At 45.8% G+C, this 22,549-nt stretch overlaps 1 protein-coding gene across 2 annotated transcripts in view; it reads left to right on the top strand.

Annotated features, from left to right (window-relative positions):
• Positions 1-239: 239 nt before the first annotated feature.
• Positions 240-22,549, top strand: part of RAP1A (RAP1A, member of RAS oncogene family) — a 75,370-nt gene continuing 53,060 nt past the window's right edge. The window contains exon 1 of one of the 2 annotated variants that reach the window (XM_083172803.1): positions 240-421. The gene's annotated coding sequence lies outside the window, so the exon portion shown is untranslated. The remainder of the gene's footprint in view (positions 422-22,549) is intronic. The other variant, XM_083172804.1, reaches the window with a different exon arrangement.

Here is a 22,549-nt window from a genome sequence, read left to right as displayed (position 1 = left end):
ATGACACAAGACAGGAAGGAAGTTTGCTGTGCTATATACTACACTGACAACATCATCATATCCTCTGGCCGCCCCACTCGGCCTGACTGACACTCTCTGTGCCCCAGTGACGCCGCGTGTGTGTGTGGAACATTCCAATTTCCTAGGCTCAGCTGTAGCCTCTCTTATGATTGGCTGCGGTTGACGGCGCGCACGCGCGGCGTAGCCCCTCCTCTTCTCCCGCGAGTAGGAGCGGCGGCGGCGCGCATTGACTAGGCGGGTTCCCGGAGCGAGGAGGCGACTGAGCTGTAGTGGCTGCTGCTCTGTGTCTGTGTGTCCGGCCGGGAATAAGAGGTCGCTTCGCTCATTCACCGGGAGCTGGGCCGTGCCGGGGGATCCGGCTGGAGGCGGCGGGGACAGCTTGGAGGAAGCGAACTTGCCGGTAAGCGGCACGGGCTGGTCTGCTGAACACTTGGTCTAGTAAGGCGCAGGAGGTGCCGGGTGGGTGCCTCAGGAAAGGCCGGGGATGAGGCCCCGCACCTTAGGCCCCGGGATGTAGTCACCGTGTCTGTACTGTGTGTGGGGAGCGGAAGGGGTCTCTCACAGTGACTCCCCCCCCCCCCCCCCGGGGCGGGGACCGCACACAGCACCGCATACGGGGAGGCCGGGGCTGCCTGTGCTGCTGCTAGAGCACCGTTATTCCCCCCCCCCCCCCCCCGTACCTGCCCGCCCGGGGGAAGCGGCACTAAAAGTTCCATCACGTCTGCTGGAGTCAGTAGCGTATCTTATACTAGGGATGGAGTGCTGCTACTCTGTCCCTATGGTGGGCGCTGTGCCCGTAATCACATGGGGGGTCATTGCTGTGGGGATCTATAGTAGCATACAGTATGTGGTCCCTGGGGGTATAGGGGGTACTTCTGATTGCCCGTGTCTTTTCCATCTGCCGGCATTGTCTATATGCCCCAAGTTCTTTCTTGTGTTCCTGTTATTGGTTTAGATATTGTGTAATACCTGGTGGGCAGCTTGTTAGTGCCCTGCTGTGTGGGTGTGGCGGGCAGCAGCAGGCCTGAGCGCTGACACTTGGCTGAAGGGGCTGCTCACTCTTATACAGGCTCTGTCAGCTTTAGTAACATGTAATTACTCTGTACTATATTATACACACTGTAATTCTAAATAACTGCTCTTCACCTAGTGCATAAGTTCAGCAAACAAATTGTAGCACCTTGAGATAGATATAGATTATAATTTTCTGTGAAATCTTAACATTGCTTGACATTTGTTTTTTGTTTTTTATTATTAGTAAAAAAAAAAAAGGGTGTGTCACAAATATAGTAGACTTCTGCTTTCTTTTTATTTCATAGCCACAACTAATTATTGGTTCTACAGTATTTAATTATTTATTGAGGTATAATTAACAAGTTTATTATGATATATTTGTTTTTTTCTGAACTTTTATAGTGTCATTTCTATGTTGTGCTACCCTTGTGCATAACTTGGTTTACTGTTTTTTAGTGTATTTTCTGATTTGTGCTGAAAATTGATTACTGTAATTTTGCAAATTAGCAGCCGAGAGCACATATTGCTTGACCTGGACATCATCTGTATACATGGAATGTGTATCAATGTGTTTATACACAACTGATGTGTTTTATGTACCGTGACCTTAGGCAGGACTTCTAAATGGCTCCTACAGAGACTGACATCTAGTCTGATGGCAGCTAGAGTGAATGTTTCTGAATCGATTTTAGGGTATCGAGAGATACAACAAAATGCTCATATTGCAGTAGGTGCGGTTAGATGACAATAGAGCTTATAAATATCAAGAGGAAGTTGAGAAAGTGTGCGTCTGATGTAGAGCTGCATGTTCTATTTCCTAATCTGTTGTCTTCCATTGTGAATTTGTCTATAGCTGATAGAATAATAGTTTTTATTTGACAAACTTATGTGACATGTTTGGCAATATGGGGGGGTTTAACAGGGTTGAGACATCTGTTAGTCATTAAAATAGTAGATTCTGCATGGCTTGTCCATTTCAGTGAGCACTTTGACCAGTGTACCTTGAAATGTATGGCTGGTGACGCACCTAAAGGCCCATAGTCTAATTTTGAGCTGGACACAGCTCCGTTTTGCTGTTTGAGCTGCTTTCAGGTCAACAGCTCCTCAGTGTGTATGGCCTGGCGGTGAGCGCTGATGCCGCCAGTATAACCAGCAGAGGAGCAACAGGGTGGTCGGCTTTCCGTAGCGTTCTGCTATGGAAAGACACTCTGACAAATGGATTTATTCTTGGGGTGTGAGCACTAGAGTAGCTATGCTTTTTAAAGCCCTAGTACGTTGCAAACAGCATCACTGCGGTGCTTAAGTTGGAAAATGCTGGTACTCGTGACTAAACACCCATGAGTGCCGGCATTCTCCAACTTATTAGCGCGCTGATTAGAATAGCTGCGGGGGCTCCCTCACAGCTCTATTCAATGTGCACCGCATTAAATCAATCTCATTGAGAACTATAAAGTATGTGAGCTTCTTTTGTCAATTTATGATTTATTGGCCTTTCTTTTAAATGAAAGCCATTCTACATATTTTAGTTTACACTTTTAGGGCCTAAAGCAGAATTTAAAATATTGACCATTTGCTTGTGTGCATTTGCCATGAGTGTTTTGTGGTGTGATTCAATGGTTTCCCAGGGTAGTGGTCATACTATGGAGCAATTCAATTGTTGCTGTTCAATTGTGAGTGCTGCTGAAGAACACACTTCTACTCACAGCATCCTGAGGTGGTTAGCAAAAATGTACAAAAATCTTGACCAGGAGTTCAGACTGGTTTAGCTGCGTATAGCTAAATAGGTGCAATTATTAGGAACAACTGAATTGCTCTATCGGGTGCTTATTAATTAGTGGTGCTTATAAAACAATCATACTTTTTTTTTAATTTTTTGCATGTATTTTTCTAGTATGTTAATTATTTGTAATTTAGGAAATCACAAATCCCCTTTATTTTAGAAAGATAGAGAACCACCAATATGTAACATCAAAATCCTGGGCACATAAACACAGACCTTTTAAAAATTATTTTTATTGAAGCAAAGATACTTTGGTCCCTATAACAGGAGATATGAGCATTCAGCAGGGTTCTGTAGGTGCTAAGTCAGTGTTCCTATAGTATGTTCTATTGAGCACGAATGGATGTGACTGCACCAGGCAGTATCAAAATTGATGTAATGCAAATTGGAGAAGATACCCCATGGAAATGCATAGATTCTTTTTGTTTTTTTAAGCTCGGACATTAGAGTTGAGAATGCTTCCTTTAAGTGTTAAATGTGCATTGAGTGTTTGATTTAAATATCTATATTAAACTATTATCTCCCAGCTCTGCTACAGGCAGCTGAAGCTTCTCCAACATCATTAGTGCAGTCTTCTGATGAGATTGTATACAAGTGAAATGCTGCAGTCATTTCTTTTTTTAAATGAAGCCCTAGTCCCTTTCTCAGTTTTGAATTTGTAATCTGGTTATTGTCCTGTCTTTTTTTTTTACTGAGCTCATTAGACCATCTAGTGGCTTAATATAGAACTCCACTAACATATTTTTTTTTTCTTCTTACCATGATATTGGCTATTTTGACTGTTATAGATCTGTGTGTCTTTCTGCTGGTAAATTATTTAGACCTTGAGACCCAGGTAAACTTTAAATTGATTCTCCAGTCACTCAAAATGTATGGATTAAGGAACTGTCTTTATGCTGATTTAAGGGGCTACAGTATGTTGACGTTTTATCACACCTAGATCTCCCGTCCAATATGGGCTATATGCCGTTTGTGCTGCTGTGGGTGTGTTACTGGGCGCCCTTTACTTATGGCGCATGTCTTTCCAAATGCATTCACATGTAAGGTGTTTAAACTCTCATGTGCTGTATGTGGACAGATTTCTACTCACCACAGGATGAATGTACAAGCGTAAATAATGGGTCTCCCACAGCACTCATAAACATATTGCGGCATAAACTTATTGCACTAAACGGCTGTACACACGGTGAGATTTTGGCAGGAGATTTTGACCAGATAGTCAAAAACTCTTAGAAGGTTAGCCAAAATCTCGTTATTTTTCTCCTGCTTAGTCAATATTGTCTAGCATAGATTGACTGTGCAGGCAAGGCAATTTTGACTAGATCATATAATATAATTAGACAAAATCGCTTAGTCAAAATATCCAGTGCATCTAGAAAAAATCTCTGAAAATTTGCTTAGTCAAAATTGTCAATTAGCCAAAATCTCCCCTTGTGTACACCCCTTAAGGGAGCTGGGGTATTATAAAGCAATTGAATTCCTCCTAAAGCTGAGTACACACTTGAAAGATACTGTATGTTGGCAGACCCACGCATTCACCAACCAAGTAGCCAATCAAGGCAAGTGTACACATTTACTGATTGGCCGCTCAAAATGTTAATGCCTGGTATGCAGCAAGGTGGGTATTTAGATTTTGCTCACCCAGCTGTGACGTCAACATCTACAGCAAGTGTAAGCTCACACACACAGCCGATGTATCAATATATTGGCCATTGGCTATGCTGCAGGGCTAACCTAAAACAATGTCTTTCACAGACATATTGATAACTAGTCTTAAGGACATCTGACAGATGGGCAAAATATTATGCTAATGCGATTCTTGTTACATCTACCCTTCCCAACCCCAGCTGGCAGAGCAGGTCTCAACTATCCACCTTCCCTTGACAACCACAGCAGAACAGGAGCTTCTGAAGCAGGTACAGAATATCCACAAAAACCTCAATGAGTAAGCAAACAATCAGGAGAAAAAATAACTGACTGGGGATCGATCTTGCATGGATTTCACAACGATATCTACAGTGTTCGATTTAGACCACTCAGCCGATGAGCCGCTTATTTCAGTTTGTCAAAAGTTTTGTATAGTGAAAGTTTCATTTAATGGACCCTTATAGGCCTTAAAGCATGGGTCTTCAAACTGTGGCCCTCTAGATGTTGTGAAACTACAAATCCCAGCATGCCTTGCCACAGTTTTAACACTCCCTTATAGCAAAACTGTAGCGAGGCATGCTGGGATTTGTAGTTTCACAACATCTGGCGCCACAGTTTGAAGACCCATGCCTTAAAGGGTCCACTTAAGAGAGTCTGTTGATTGTGTTGTATTGAGAAAGTCAATTACTTTCCAAGGACATATCTCCAATGCATGAAATCAACAGAAATAGCATAGACCCTTATGACTGCACCCTTACGAGCTTGCCTGATTAAACCCATCTTCGAACTTAGACCACCCCTTAAGATAATACAGGTTGAGTATCCCCTATCCGAAATGCTCGGGACCACGAGCATTCCGGATAGGGGAATTTTTCGGTATTTGGAATATTTTTTTTTTTAGGCATACTTACCTGTCCCCTGATGGTGTCCGGTGGACCCTCGGCGTCCCCGTACGTCCACAGCAGGCCTCCGGCATCTTCTCTGGGTCTCCAGCGGTCCCAGGAATGCATTGCGCGAGTGTGCGCGCGCACCGTTGACGTCACCGGCGCACACTCGCGCAATGCATCCCTGGGACTGCTGGAGACCCTGGAGAAGATGCCGGAGGCCTGCTGTGGACGCCCGGGGACTTGGTAAGTATGAAAAGAGGGTTAGGGGGGTTAAAAAAAAAACAAAAAACATTCGAATGATTCCAAAAAACACGGTTTTTGGAATAATTCGGATAAGAGATATATGGATACAGGATACTCAACCTGTTTGGTAGTGTGCAAAGTTTGAATATGATTAGTTAAAGCATTCAAGAGTTATCATGGAACATCCATCCATCCATCCATCCATCCAAAAACGCACGCACAACATTGTTTATTTAAATTTATGTAGATAGTCGCCTATGTGCCCACAATGTATTGGCCAGTATGAGTTTTTAAATATATTTGCATTCTCTAGTCAAACTTTTTTTTTTTTCTAATAGTTTTATATAGGTCTTGGGCTCTCTTTCATAAAGTGTTTCAAACAAAGACTTGTGTACCAGCATATAGAAAAATGTCAGTTTTAATCTTCGTCCATATACACTGGGCGATTTTTGCCCAGTGTGTATGGACAGCGATGATGGGGAACATCGCTGGGTTAAAAATCGCTCAGTGCATACTTTCCCCGAGTGTGGACGACTTTCCGTAGCTGGGCACTATGGAAAGCTGTCCACCCCATCGCTCATCTGCTGGTAGTACCAGCAGATGAGTGGCAGCCACCGGCGATGATGCGGGAGCGTGCATCAGCACTCGCCACTCAACGCTGACCCGTGCACACTGGATTGCTTTTAAGCTGAAAGCAGTTCAAACGACAACTGAGCTGCTATGGGTCTTAATAATCTAAAAATAATTTATTATAGATGTAGTTTTCTAACCTCCATCCTTAAGGTTCATACATACTGGGTGATATTTTAAAAGATGTGTTATGAGAACATTTCTGTTCAAATTGTCCATTTGTATGCACTATATAGTTAACTGTGTGCTCCCATAGGTTCTGTCATCTGTACATGCAGCTAATTCTGCGAACATTACAAATGACGGCATACTCCTGGATGTGACCAGTAACAATTGTTTGTAAAATCGCTCAGTGTGTATGCACTACATCATCTGTCCAGGAATTCAAGTGAAACCGTTGACAACATTGTATTGTTTACAATGTCATCTAATGTGGACTCTTGTTTTAGATAGCATTGTCATATGTTAACTGTTAATGTGTTAACTAAGCTACACATGCATGCTGTAGCTTATACCCCGTTCTCATTGCCTAAAAAACCCGGGTATTTGGCTGGGCGAGCGGTAATTTCCCGTGTCGTGTCTCAGTGTGAACGCGTCCTTTTGAAATTCCCGGGTGTTATGCCCCGGGAATTACACACGGGTTTTTTGCAGGGTTTTTCCTGGGTAAAACACGGGTGTACTTTAGTCTGAACAGCGCAGACACGGGTTTTTCAAACATGATGGAAAAAAAGAAGCTCATTGGCGGATGTGATCATGTGACGTGACGTCCATTTCATGCTGCGTCTGACGTCCATATGCTGCGTCGAGGAGAGCAGACATGTCGCACTGGAGGGATGAGGAAGTGCTCGAGCTGCTAGCAGTGAGAGGAGAGGAGGAGATAAAAAAGCAAGTGACCGGCACAGTGAAGGACTCCGTTGTTTACTACAACATCGCCAAAATCCTGTCTGCCCGTGGCATCGTCAAAACGCAGCAACAGGTAGTGAATAAACTCAAAGCCCTGCGGAAGCAGTATGCTAAGGTCCATGACCTAAACAGGAGGAAGAGTGGTGGTGCCCGTATGGACTGGCCATTTTATGACCAGTGTAATGTCATCTTTGGGAACTCTGCACTGGCTAATCCCATATCACTGTCCTCCTCCAGCAGTTTTGCTGGCAGTGCAGCAAGTGTCTGTGAAGAAAACGCAGTAGCAGCAGCAGCGTCACCCATTGACCTTGAGGCCACAGACAGTGAAATGGATTCCCGCTCAGTCCATGGTGAAGCCCAATGTGAAGTTCTGGATTCATCATTTAACTCCCACAATTCAGCTGTAGGCCCCACGGCATTCTCTTCACCTGTGCAGCATCCGCCATCACCTTTGCAGCGACCACCATCAACGCCTGCATCATCACTACCTGCTGAAGGAAGTCCAGCCTTTGAAGCATTGCCACAGAGTGCACGTCCAAAGTTGCGGACCAACAGTAAGTTTATAACTTTTTACACACACCATTATTACACAGTACTATATTTTTGTTTATTAAAGAAATATGCGAAATGCGAAACATGCGAAAATGCTCCATCCACTGGTCATCCTCATAACCCTCCACTGTAGACCAAAATACCTCGCCATGAGAGCAGTCTCTGGTCCACATTCGCCGGGTACTGGATGTGCTGAACCTCAATATGGAGGTAACGCTGGAGGTGATGAAAGCTCTTCTCCTTCGCACATAATGAAGGCGAGCACTGTCTCTCTCAGCAAGAAATTGCGCTCTCCTCCTCTTCAAAGTGCATTGTGCAAGGTAGCACAATGTAAGCAGCTGCAGCAAGCTCTCATTTGCTGCATGAAACAGCAAAATGGTGCAAAACAAAAGCATCTCATCAGCCATGATTCCAGCAATGCAGTGTGCTTGGAAAAAACAGGCCACTTTATATGACATCATCCTCAGCCAGCCAATAACAGCTGCTTTCTAAAACAGCCAATCACAGCTACTTTTTCAACAGCCAATCAAAGCTGCTTTTATATTCACACACTTGTTGGCAGGGCAGACCAGGGGAAGCAGTGTGAACGCGTCATACACGGGAATTTCCCGGGTTTAAGGTGCTGTATGAACGGGGTAGAAAAGTATCCATTCTCTGTGCCCCGCCAAAAACCCGGCAAGAAAAACCCGGGATTTTGCAGGGGCGGCAATGAGAACATGGTATAACTGACATGTGGATGTGGTCTACTTAGACTTCACTAAGGCCTTCGATACAGTGCCTCATGGGGAGTTGGGTCTAGGAAATATATGTACCTGGGTGAATATAACTGGCTGTGAAATAGGGAACAGAGAGTAGTGGTGATTGGTTCGTTTTCAAATTGGGTTCAAGTATTAAGCAGTGTACCACAGGGTTCAGTGATGGGACCACTTCTCTCTAATATAGTTATTGATGATATATAGGATGGCCTTCTAAGTAAAGTGCCCATTTTCACGGATGACCCTTGATCTGTTAATCCTGCACAATTTAATCTTGATGTCTCGATCTAAGATAGTGACTTCAACTTAAGGATCAGGCAGACTTATGGAAAAATCAGTTTATCGTAGGAAAGTGGTCATGCACCTGGGGAACAGTAATCAGTGTGTAACTTCTACTAAACTAAATGGGGTAAAACTTTAATGGAGAAGGACCTAGGGGTACTAATTGCAGTGCTCCGTGTCAAGGAGCAGCAGCCAAGGCAAATAGGATACTAGCTGGCATAAAAAGAGGTAGAGATACAAGGGATGACACAGTAATATTACCATTATATAAATCATTTGTGATGCCTCCGTGTGAAAGGGGTCGTCTAGCTTAAATTACTAAGTCACATTTAATACAGGTTGAACTCGATGGACCATTGTCTTTTTTTTCTACCTCACAAACAAATATGTTATTGTAGCACTGTTAATACCAAATGTACCAGACCCTTAACTAATTTTAGGCTGCAAAAGGAGGTCAAACTTGTCTGTAATAATGTGGGCACAAGGTGGCTATTGGTGGTAAGGTTTTGTGTTAACTAGTTATAGGGATGCCTAATATGATCCAACATCTAGTCCAGTTTAACCCACAACCTATGTACAGATTGCACAGTGGCGTTTAGGACCACTTATGAAATGCTAGCTCAAGTTGTATCTGAAATTGGGGGAATTTAGTTCAATGTGAATTTGTTCAGCTCAAACAAGTGCGCTGTAATCCTTTTGACTAGTGGCTTTCTGCTTATGCTTCTAAAGAGGGAGCAGAAGTCCCTGCTAACTAGTGTGACGGCATTCAGTAACAGTGCACACAAGTTAAAAATGCAGTTTGATCGTGACTAAGCCCTGTGCTATAGGGCCTTATTCTAGTTCACTCTTTCTGACAAAATCCTTAGATGGACAAAACCATGTGCACTGCAAGTGGGTCGGATGTTACTTGTACAGAGAGAATTAGATTTGGGTGGGTTTTTACTTCAAAGTGAGATCTAAATTGCAGTGTAAAAATAAAGCAGCCAGTATTTTCCCTGCACAGAAACAAAATAACTCACCCAAATCTAATTCTCTCTCTCTGCACATTTTACATCTGCCCCCCTGCAGTGCACATGGTTTTGTCCAGAATGATTGAAATGAGGCATCAAATGGGGCTGCACACTCCTTTCCAAGGTAAGGGTGGGTGTAGCTATGCCATCATCTGCCCAGCACTCTGCCCTAGAAATATCCTAGAGGGAACACTACTGAATGTTTTGATTATAAACACTTGGAGAAAACAAGTGAAGCATTTGAAGATAATACGTCTTAAGGACTATTTTGCATCCAGTTGCATAATAAACTTTGCCCATTAGGAAGGATGAAAGGCCACTTAATGGTATTTTTTTATAAGTCAATTTTCATTGTTTGTAACGGTTGAAAATCTGTCTTGATAATCGGGGTCCAGGGCTAACCATAACATTTAACAATTAATATTGGGGGGGTGTTCAATTAGTTTATTTAATTTATTCAATTAGTTTGAGCGTACCATGATGCAATTCATTTGGTGCTCTGATCATGACCCATGGCAGACCATTTCTTCTTGCATCCTTCTGACTTTTCTGTGGCAACAAACAATGTGCAAAAAGAATGGTTTGGGCGCTGTAACCAAGACTTTGGTTTATGGGCTACACCTGGTATATTTGGGTGCCACAACAGTAATGGCAGCCCGATCTGAGCAACTATTGAATTGTTTCCAGGGTTCGCAAATACGCGCTATAGCGCGTATTTTACCCTAAAACGGCCACCGGGGACTCAGTTTTTCAAACTGAAGGGGTCCCCGAGGACGCGCTGAGCTGCGCCTGTGAGCCTCCGTTAGCCAATCACAGCAGCGGCAGCGCCGGGACCCAATCATTACACAGTGGCCGCCCGGCAGCCAATCATTGCAAGTGCGCGCCCTGCAGTTACTAAAGCCGCGCGCCTTGACATATTTTGTGAGAGCAGGTTCACCGCGGTCAGTGTCTGTGTATCCTTCTGCCGCCCCCCGTTCATTCTGCTGCTGAGAGCGGGGGACGGGATGGCTGTAACAACTGACAGCCACTCTCGGCATAAGAGGTGAGCGGGCTGTCAGCCCAGTGGGGGACTGGATGTGGCTGGAAGAGCTGACACGCTGCTCAACTCAAAGCAGCGTTTCAGCTCTTCCAGCCACATCCAGTCCCCCCGCCTCGCAGACAGCCCGCTCACCTACTCTTTCATCAGCTTTACCAGCCCCCCCCCCCCCGGCAGCGAGCAACAAATGCGCCCCCACCCTTGTGGCAACCAGAATAACCCCCACCCCCGTGGCAACCAGAATAACCCCCCCCTGGCAACCAGAATAAACCCCCCCTGGCAACCAGAATAAACCCCCCTGGCAACCAGAATAACCCCCCCTGCGCCAACCAGAATGTAACCCCTGCAAGCAGCATGTAACCCCTGCAAGGAGCATGTAACCCCTGGCAACAAGCATGTAGGTAAGCAGCACTTATTTGCTATAATACATACTGGGCATTACATTGTGTGCTATAATACATACTGGGCATATCGGTGTGTGCTGTAATGTGTACTGGGCATAATTGTGTGTGCTATAATGTGTACTGGGCATTACGGTGTGTGCTATAATGTGTACTGGGCATTACGGTGTGTGCTATAATGTGTACTACTATGTGACCACACCACTTCCCCAAAAAAAACATGCCCTAAATTTTTAGCGCGCGCCTGTGGCGCGCACTGTCCCTGTTTTCAGGTTTACCCTGTTTTCAGGTTTATATAGTTTCTAGTATACATGTACCTTTATGCAAGTGGGCCAATTGATACTTACCCCCCCAACCCACATGTGCCATGCTGGGGAGAAGGGGAGAGGAGGCTTTATTCCGTTAGGACCCAGAAAAGGTCCGGTAGGACCCCAATTTTTAGAAGTGAAGGGTCCCCGGGACCCACTTTTTTGGGTGGTTTTCGCGAACACTGGTTTCAATAAAATATAAAAGTCAGTGAAAATCACGCTTTAAATATGCCACTAAATGCCAACACACATTACAGGCTGCAATCTCAAAGTCTGTGGCGAAAGGGAAGCTGAAAGCAAGTTGGATATTTTATCCAAACTATATCTTAAGATCTAGCATGAAGTCATTACAGGAATGAATGATTAACCCAACAGGGTACTTTATAACTTTGTAAACAGAAACATTTCTGCATGTGCTAGAAATACAAAAAGCAAAGATGGTGCCAGTCGCACTGGAGATACTACATTTAATATGTGGTTTTTCGGGGGACCCGTTTCAAAAAAATGTATCGCTTTTTATTGGGATTCTTTATTGATAGGTTTCTGTAGGGGTGCTACCATCGGACACGAGGCAAGACAATTTTTAAAGAAAAGGAAAGCGTGTCACTGCGTGGTGCACATGAAAGAGAAATGAAGTAAAAATTAACTTTTATTAAATTCTTGATAAAACATTGCGAAATATTGACATAAAAATTATACACAAAATGACAGGGACAGTGTGGTTAAAAAAGATACTTGATCCTAGCACTGTGGTTCCCCTCCACACTGCTTCCCCACTGTATATATCAGTTTCTTTGCAGCAAACGTTACACAATGAATATATACTGCAGCCTTATTTTATTACTCCTACCCTTTCACAAGATATAGTCAGATTGGCTCCCTTGTGGAGTCTGTCAGTGTGTATATCACGGTAGTATGGCAATAAATTATATGGCTACAATGTAGCGGGCGGCTGTTAATAAGTAGTTAGGTATACAGTGTCGGGCAGTGTGTACTGCACCACAGCCCTCGGTGGGGGAAAGTGATGCGTACCCGCACAGACCGCTAAGACTCTGAGCCGGTCGGGTGCAGCGTGCGGATGGTATTTCCGAAGCTGAGTCACTCTCAGCCGCTCAAGGGGAGACAGTTGGCCGTGCGTGCTTCCGGATGCCAGGAGGGGATCGGGGTTAGGTAAGTATGATACCGCCGATGCCCTGTCCGCTCCGATACCAGTAGACAGGCGGTGATAGACGCCACACACACCGCCGCTCTGGTAGCTCGGACCCAGTGTCGACTTTCGTCCGTGGGTAACGCTGCTATTTTAAGCTAAACATCAATCAAAATGCATCAATTGGGGGAAGGGGAGTAGGAGGGTGCCCACACAGTTTTGTGGGATTTGGGATTGAAAAATGCTCCACACCAGGTTTGCACTCCTTAATTAAAAAAAAAAAAAAAACACACGCCACCCCGCAAAGTTACTTTAGCTGGAGTGGTGGTGCATCAGGGAGCAGCTCGGGTTTGTGGGAGAGCAGCGGTGTGACTGTACAGCATAACAGACAGGAGCAGCCGGCAGCTTATGAGCGGTTGCTCAGACACTGCCTGGCATTAGACTGCGCATACAGTCTAATCCTGGTATTAAAATCCCAGGATCCCACTGATAAATGTTTCCCTTTTTTATATGCTTCATTACAGTGGTAGGTTGAAATACTGGCATGTACAGATGTTTGGCAGAATGTTTCTGATTTCCGTTATTTAACTTACATTTGGATATTTGCAGTATCTAATGACCATAGAACAATTTTCAGACCTATATCTTGCTCTAGACAAGGGAGGTTAGTGTGTAAAACTACTATACTGTAAGCTCCTACTACCTACATAAGCTTTTTGGAGTGGTAGGGTGATAACTTGGTATTTCCTTGTCTGGGATTTCTAATAAAATTGGGCCTTCATTTGTCGCAGAACTCTGCCAATTCAACCACTTGAATAGTATTTTTAGCCTAGCACCCTGCGTCTTTCCAAATGCCTCTCTTCTGCCTGGGGTGTCGCACTCTCAGGTGGTACTGTGCTCGAAAATTGTGTTGACTGTATTCGCAATTGTCATGGTATCACATATGTGCGATCTGTCCGTTTATATACCCCAGATTGCCTGGCCCTCATTACATCACTCGATTTCAGTTCACAAGGGGCATGTGATTTATAGTGTGATTGTATGCAAATCTAATGCCAAAAAAACGCACTTGAGATGATCTTTATCGTACAAGGAGCTTCAACGAAGATCGCATCGCATACCATCGCACAAGTGTATGGGCACCAATAAGGCACAGGCACTTTTTGAATTGGATTGCTGCTCGCACCTGCACTAGTTAGTGAGCAGAATTCGCTAGTCACAGGTATACTGCATAACCACTGTATATCGCTGCACTGGGAATTGAATTCATGTCTTGGTCTGGTATTTGGCGCCTTTTTATAAAAAGGTTAACCATTATTTATTTTTAAACTTTATTTATGTTTGTAGATAGCACAGGGTATGAGTCATAGGTCGGAAGTAATTAGGCCAACCACTATTTGTCGACAGTCAAAAGGTTGACACGAGTTCTTCATGGTTTTTTGTTTTGTCTGCCTGCATTGACGCCGTATATTAAGTGTATGACGTCCCCTCACATGGCTACGCTCGACATGCTATATTGTCCTATGTCCACGTGAATACTAAAGTAAGAAAAACTGCCTTTAAAAAAAAAAAAACAGAAACTCATGTCGACCTATTGGTCGTGTCGACCTAGTGCATGTCTAACTTTTTCATGTGTCAACCTGTTGACTTTCAACCTAATTACTGGTGATGTCACCTCCTGAAGACAGCGCATCAGTTCAGACTGATGCGCTGTCTCTGCCTGCCTGTTCAGCTCACTGGGCATATGCGAGATCTTGCTATTATTGTGAGATCTCTTGCAGAGCCAGCAGCAGGGCTAGCAGTGGTTCGCTCTGAACTCGCACCCAAACTATATTCTTTGTATGCACTAAATGATATTGAAAAACAATATCCCCGTTACCCACTGAATATGTAGTCTTTGCACTATATAGCCAAAATCAACCTGCATGTTCAGCAGATGGTGGGTTAATTATACCCTTCTCTGTGATATATTTTTAGTCTAGTGTGCTTGGGGCTTAATAGCTAAATCTGGATATACAGTACTGTAACAATGTTTTGTGTGGGGCAAACTACTGGTGTTTTCTTACGGGATATTTCCTCTCTGGCGAGCTTTTCTTTCATATGTTATGTTGTAGGTATCATTTATCTATTCAGTTATATAAAAGAAATTGAATTGTTTTTCTTTAAATGTTACTACCGGGCTGCCTGTAGGGGGGATGCAGTGCTGAATTACATTGCATCTGCATCATTGGGTCATTTTCAGGATGCTTGGGTCTTTCAGTTTTTTAAGATTTTAGCATATTTTATAAAATAAATATATTTCACTAACGTCCTTGATGGGATACTGGGAATGGTCTTAAGACATTGGGTATTAGAGGGTATCCGCAGGAGACAGGCACATCTATAACTTTGAAGCTGGGTGTACTGGCTCCTCCCCTCTGATTCCCCTCCCAGGAACCAGTTTAGAAAAATGTGCCCTCAGGAGAGGATGCACACTGCTGGAGCTCCAGAGAGTTTGTCTTCAGTTTATTTTCTTTTATTATTTTGGGGTTACTGTGTTGGACTTCACAGTATCCCTGCTTCGTGGGAGTCAGTTGAGGAGGGTTCAGCTGCAGGCCTCTTAAGGTACCGAGCTGTCCCTGCTGCAGGACCACTGTCCTGAGAGGGTGTTTGTACTCACGGGCATTGCGCTGCAGTGATACTCACCCCCAGCATGCCGCACACTCCTGACACAGTCCGAAGACGTCTGTGGTGAGTAGAAACCGGGGTCCCCACAGTGGGGTACCCCGGCTCATTGTGCGGCAAGATGGCGGCGGCGGCAGACGCGGTACCCTGCACAGGGGCTGCGCAGACCCCCTGTCACAAACTGGCTGCGGGTGACAGTCCCTGGGCTACCAGGGCAGATCCCACTATAAAACGCTGTTTAGTGTAAGGGCGCCATTAAAACTGACAGCCAGCGCCAGTATAAAGATCAGTGAAGCCCCTGCGCCATCACAGGGGGGCGGGGCTTCAGCGGAGCGAGGCCAGAGCTCTGAGCGCGCATACACTACTTCCTGCTTCTCCCTGGGCGCCATTACTGTCTCCAGATACACTCCTCAGCGGTGAGGTGTTGGACAGAGGAAATCTGCAGAAAACAGCAAGTGTATTTAGCGCTAAGATCGCTTAATTGATCACACTCTTCTGTGTTTATGCGTGTTACCAACTCCTAAATAGGAGTTCAGGTTGTACAGGGTGTGCTGGTCTCCTCAGTGTAATCTGAGCGCTCCCCCACGTGCTTGTTAAGCTACACACTTCCAGTGATAGAGCTCACACATATATAGCTGCTATACACTGCACACTGAATATATACATATTTATTTCATTGTGATTGTGGTGTGTTTGTGGAAGAAAGGTTACTCATTCCTTCAACATGGTGAGGAAGTTAACCTGTCTCATTTGCAGCAGCAAGTTTGTGCCTAAATCCACCTCACAAATTACTTGTGAGGAATGCATGTCCACTCAAACGAGTGGGACAGGGGGTTCATCCCAGATTAATCCTCAATCAGACTCACAGGAGCCTGAATGGGCGGCAGGCATTAAAACCATGCTGCAGGCAGTGTCAACACAATTGGCTGCAAATACAATGCAGACCAAACAGGTGCAGCAGGACTTAACAGTTTTAGCCGCACGGGTGGATAATATAAGCACCACCACGGGCCAGTCACGGAAGCGTGCTGCGACCGCCATGTTGCCTGATTCAGATGATGATCTACAGGCGGGTGACGACACAGATGATAATGTGGACGACGGGGCTCTGATCCCTGATTCACAGTCATCTCTTAGAGGCCCAGAACCTCTTATTACAGCAATAAGAGAAGTGTTAGACCTTCCTTTAGCTGACATGCAGGAAGGTGACCCGTTCTTTGGGTCCCAAAGGAAACAGCAAATTGTTTATCCTGAACAAGTTGACCTTGATGAGACGTTTAAGGAGGCTTGGAAACAACCTGAAAAGCGTTTCCAACTGTCTAAAAGGTTTAAGTCCAATTTTCCCTTTGATCCCGCCACTAGAGCGGTGTGGGAAGAGCCTCCGGTTGTGGATGCATCAGTGTCCAGACTGTCCAAGAAGGTGGTTCTCCCCGTCCCAGGGGCAGCAACACTCAAGGATAGTACAGACAAAAAACTGGATACTACCCTTAAGTCCATGTACACTGCGAGTGGGGCGTCTCAGAGACCTGTCCTCGCCAGTTGTTGGATGGCCAAGTCCATTTATACATGGGCTTCTCAAATCCAGGAAGGCATGCTGGCCGATATGTCAATGGCGCAGGTCGGAGAGAGACTTCGCCATATCCAGGATACTGCAAAGATCCTGTGTGACACGCAGAAGGAGCTTGGAGCTATAAATGCTCGCTCTTCCGCAATGGCGGTTTCAGGCCGCAGGGCCCTCTGGTTAAGACAGTGGGTAGCTGATCCAGAGTCTAAACGTAGCGTGGAAAGTTTGCCTTTTAAGGGAGAAAAGTTATTTGGTAGCGAACTTGACGACCTTATATCCAAGGCTACAGCCGGCAAGTCGACTTTTCTGCCGACTGCTTCCACTCACGCAAAACGTCCCTTTCAGGGCCATACGTCCCAGTCCTTTCAGGCTTCTCAGTCCTTTCGGCCTTCCAGGCAGAGGGCTAGAGGCTCCAGCTCGGCCACCAGAGGGGGCCGTGGCAGGTTCAGGAAGCCCGCCAGCACAGGATCTCAGGATCGTGCCGCTAATGCCTCCGCCTCTAAGCCGGCAGCATGACTCGGGTTCCGACCCTGGAGTCACTTGCGAGGTGGGGGGTCGCCTGTCAGCTTTCAGCCAAGTATGGTCAGTCTCTCACCTGGATTCCTGGGTGAGAGATCTTATTACCAACGGCTACAGGCTGGAATTCGAAAAACCTCCCCCTCACAGGTTCTTCAAATCAGGTCTGCCGGCTCTACAGGCAGACCGAGTGAACCTGCAGCAGGCAATACAACGCCTGCTGACGTCACGGGTTATCACACCTGTCCCATTGCAGGAACAAGGAAGGGGTTACTACTCCAATCTGTTCCTCGTGCCGAAGCCGGACGGCTCGGTGCGCCCCATTTTAAATTTAAAGTCTCTAAACCCTTTTTTAAGGGTTTACAAATTCAAGATGGAGTCCCTCCGGGCAGTAATAGCAACCCTGGAGGAGGAAGAGTTCTTAGCATCGCTGGATGTAAAGGACGCCTACCTCCACATACCAATTTGGGGTCCACATCAGGCTTTCCTGAGGTTTGCGCTGAAAGATCTGCACTTTCAATTCAGAGCGCTGCCATTCGGCCTGTCATCAGCGCCGCGTGTGTTCACGAAGGTGATGGCAGAAATGATGGTACTGCTCAGGAGGTCGGGTGTCAACATTATCCCTTACCTGGACGACTTGCTGATCAAAGCAAGGTCGGAACAGGTCCTGCTGCAGGATATAGCAAAGACCAGGCAGATTTTATCCGAGCATGGGTGGATCCTAAATATCCCCAAGTCCTCCCCGACGCCGTCGCGTCGTATCCTCTTTCTAGGAATGTTCCTGGATACAGAGTTGAAAAGGATTTTCCTCCCTCGGGAGAAGATGGAAGCCATACAATCCCTGGTGATGGTGATTTTGGCAAAGCCTCAGGTGTCGGTTCACCAATGCATCCAGCTATTGGGCAGGATGGTGGCCACATTCGAGGCCATTCAGTTCGGACGCTTTCACACCAGGGTGTTCCAACTGGATCTGTTGGCAAAATGGTCGGGCTCTCATCTCCTGATGTACAAGAGGATTTCTCTGTCGCATCAGTCCCGGCAGTCCCTTCTATGGTGGACTCAGGAGTCGAACCTGCTTGCAGGTCGGAGATTTGGCATCCAGGATTGGGTGCGACTCACGACAGATGCGAGTCTGCAGGGATGGGGTGCTGTGACCATGGACAGAACTTTTCAAGGTCAGTGGACTCGGTGGGAAGCGAGACTCCACATCAATATCCTGGAGCTGAGAGCTGTATACTATGCAGTGTTACAAGCCCAGGATCTCCTCCAAGGTCGGGCGCTCCAGATACAGTCCGACAATGCCACAACTGTGGCCTACATAAATCGCCAGGGAGGCACAAAAAGCAGGACTTGCATGAAGGAAGCTTCCAAGATCCTGACCTGGGCGGAAACGTACGTGGTGGCTCTGTCGGCCATCTTTATCCCGGGTGTGGACAATTGGGAGGCGGACTTCCTAAGTCGTCACGCCCTCCACCCCGGGGAATGGAGCCTGAATTCACAGGTGTTTGCAGCAATTGTGGACCGTTGGGGCCAGCCATCGATAGATCTGATGGCATCCCGGTTAAACCACAAAGTCCCCATGTACTGCACAAGGACCAGGGATCCCAGCGCAGTGGCAATAGACGCCCTGACCATTCCATGGGTGTTTCCCTTGGTGTACCTGTTTCCACCCATACCACTGCTGACAAGAGTTCTAAAAAGGGTTCGAAGTCAGGGAGTGGAAGCCATTCTTGTGGCTCCGGACTGGCCAAGAAGGGCTTGGTTCTCGGACCTACAGAGCCTGCTGATCGAGGATCCTTGGCCTCTGCCTCTAAGGAGAGATCTTCTCACACAGGGCCCTTGCGTCTTCCAAGATTTAGGGCGGCTACGTTTGTCGGCGTGGAGGCTGAGCGGAAAATCTTAGCTCAGAAGGGTCTGCATTCATCAGTTATCACCACGATGATTCAGGCCAGAAAGCCGGTGACAAACACGCACTACTACAAGATCTGGAGAAAGTACGTGGGTTGGTGTGAGGAACAGAAGGTTCCCCCTGCAAAATTCAACCTGAATAGGTTGTTGTGCTTCTTACAAGCGGGATTGGATTTGGGTCTTCGTCTGGGCTCACTAAAAGTACAGATTTCGGCCCTGTCCATATTCTTCCAAAGAAAATTGGCTGTCATCCCGGAAGTACAGACCTTCCTTCAGGGAGTGCTTCACATCCAGCCTCCTTTTGTACCTCCTACACCTCCTTGGAGTTTGGACGTTGTTCTAAACTTCCTTCAATCCTCCTGGTTTAAACCATTGGAGTCAATTGAGTTGAGGTATATCACCTGGAAGGCAGTGGTCCTTTTGGCCCTAGCCTCGGCTAGGAGAGTGTCGGAATTGGGAGCCCTTTCCTGTAAAAGTCCTTATCTGATTTTCCACTCAGATAGAGCGGAGTTGAGAACAAACCCGCGTTTTCTTCCCAAGGTGATTTCTTCCTTTCACCTAAATCAGCCAATTGTGGTCCCGTCTGCATCTGGTTCGCCGGATATTCCGGTATCCCTGGATGTGGTGCGTGTCTTGCGTGTGTATGTCCAGAGGACGTTAAGAATCAGGAAGACAGATTGTCTATTTATTCTGTATGACGCACAAAAGAAGGGACACCCTGCATCTAAGCAGTCCATTGCTAGATGGATTAGGACTACAATCCAACAAGCCTATGTGACGGCAGGCATGCCGACCCCTCCGGTTTTAAAGGCTCATTCCACCAGATCGGTGGGCGCATCCTGTCAGCTCTGCAACTCTGTAGAGCTGCTACATGGTCGGGGCAACACACCTTTGTAAAATTTTACAAGTTTGATGCCTTGGCCCAAGAAGATACCCAGTTTGGGCAGGCAGTACTGCAGCAGTCTCCGCACGTACCCTCCCTTTCTGGAAGCTTTGGGACATCCCCAATGTCTTAAGACCATTCCCAGTATCCCATCAAGGACGTTAGTGAAAATAGGAATTTAATACCTACCGGTAATTCCTTTTCACGTAGTCCTTATGGGATACTGGGCGCCCGCCCCGTGCGGGGGTCTGGCTGCAGCTTATTCTGCTGTTTAAGTTCAGAAGTTCACCTTATAGTCTTCTGGTTCAAGGGTCTAGTTCAGTGACCTTGTTAAAGAAAATCCACCCAGTTGGTGGTATTATAGTTGTTTATTGTTTTGTATGAATGCTGGTGTGCTGGCATAAATCTCACCACACTATTCACACTTATGTTTACATAGGTGACATATATGTTATTCCTCTCATATGTACATTCTCCTTCGGGCACAGTTTTTCCATTAACTGGTTCCTGGGAGGGGAATCAGAGGGGAGGAGCCAGTACACCCAGCTTCAAAGTTATAGATGTGCCTGTCTCCTGCGGATACCCTCTAATACCCAATGTCTTAAGACCATTCCCAGTATCCCATAAGGACTACGTGAAAAGGAATTACCGGTAGGTATTAAATTCCTATTTTTGAACCTGATTACCAAGCAATCAGCAGAGGTTACGTTTTTTTTTTTTTGCTAGTCAGCTTATATTTATAATAGTTAAATGTTTCTGTTTCCCACTGTAAATATGGAGCATGACTGTCGTAGAGCCAAAACATATTGGTGCATGTTAAAGTCTCCCACCTTAAACTCTTCCATATCAATTACCCTCTTTTATTAGAATGCCAGGCTGTGTGCACAATGTTCTGGGCTGTCAGTGAGGTTACAGTTTCATGCTTTGCCTGGCTACATATACACTCTTCTCTTGGTGTGCCACAGCAGCGCACAAAGGGGAAATGCCCTGACTCACGCGGTTTCTTATTTTAAGGCAACCATATTTTTGTAATGTCCTGAGACACATTTGACATATTTGATCCTACTTTGTAGGGTAGTAATAGTTGAGATCAAATGTAGATAAGTTATGGTGACGCTAAGCAATGTACATGTCAGTGTTTGCATTTTTGTTTATGCTGCACATGTAACCCCAACAGTCATTACTGACTGAAGGCATTCCCCTTGACTGATTACGTTTTAGGTGGCACCTCTTGTAATCCTGTAATAAACGATGTTTAAAAAATCACTGGTCCACGCGAATATATTTTAACTTCAGTTACATTTATTTAGAAGTGTTACTAACGAATCTATGGGGTGTATTCAATGTGGCTGGCGAGAGGATCAGGGAGGATCGCAGAAAACAAGCCATCCTTGCCGTTTAACCCTCACGTCGGCTGTGGGGTTAAACGGCAATTCAACGTTCCAGGGGAATCCTCGCTCTCAGAGGATGACAAGAATATCTCCAAACAGCAAGGTTCATGGCCAATGCAGGGAGCTTACTGCATTTAGCTGTGAGCCTCGCCGTTTTAGCGGCCGCACACACACAGTTTCCACCTCGCTGTAAAAACCCAGAGAGGTGAGAACTGCATGTGCAGGGGGGGTGGGGTGGGGTGGTTGGTCAGTTGAATACAGACATGCGAGCAGTGATGGCGAGCAACCAGCACTGCTTGCTGAAGAGAATTGAATATACCCCAATGTATTAATAATTGCAGCATTGCTGCCATTAACATTAAATTAAAGTGGTGGATAATTTCATTGTAAATGAATATCCCTGCTACTTTATGTCCTTGGGGGGAGAGAAGCAACAATTAACCATTCTCCCTGTGTGTTTTTATCCCCAGCATTTTGGAGAAGTTTTTGAGGTGGGGAACCTGCCACTGTGCATGCGCAGTGTCAATCTCCAGAATCACCTCCGGTGTCGGATGGAGGCTTCAGATCTCTCTCCTGCTACTATGCCTATATAGATAGATCTAAAGATGTAACGAGAAATTTTGAAAAGGTTTGATTCTCAGTGTTAAATACACAGGGGCCATATCCTTATTGCTAATAATGGAGCAGCATTTAACATTCTCCTGCATTATGCTATTATTTAATGGGTAGGTCTAAATTCAAGTGGACTAAGGGAACTCCTGACGTGACAGGCAGGGAGAGGCGGAGCAAGGTCGGAATAAGGGGGTTCTATTTGTGGATTCGATTCGCTCGCCATGCTTCGGGCACGGTGGCTCGCTCAGCTCATCACCTGGTTACTAAAGGCAACCAGTGGTAGCGTGGATAGTGAAGGAGCAAGCCCCCGAATGCATTGCTTGGAGTCTCACCTACATAACATAAAGAACCTTCATTGGTAGGAATTAAATTGTTAAATAGCTTTGGGAATGATT

The sequence above is a fragment of the Crinia signifera genome, chromosome 2 (genome assembly GCF_055691185.1).
Source record: "Crinia signifera chromosome 2, ASM5569118v1, whole genome shotgun sequence".
Taxonomy (NCBI): Eukaryota; Metazoa; Chordata; class Amphibia; order Anura; family Myobatrachidae; genus Crinia; species Crinia signifera.
Note: the sequence above shows the minus strand (reverse complement) of the source record. Positions and strands in the feature narration are given on the sequence as shown.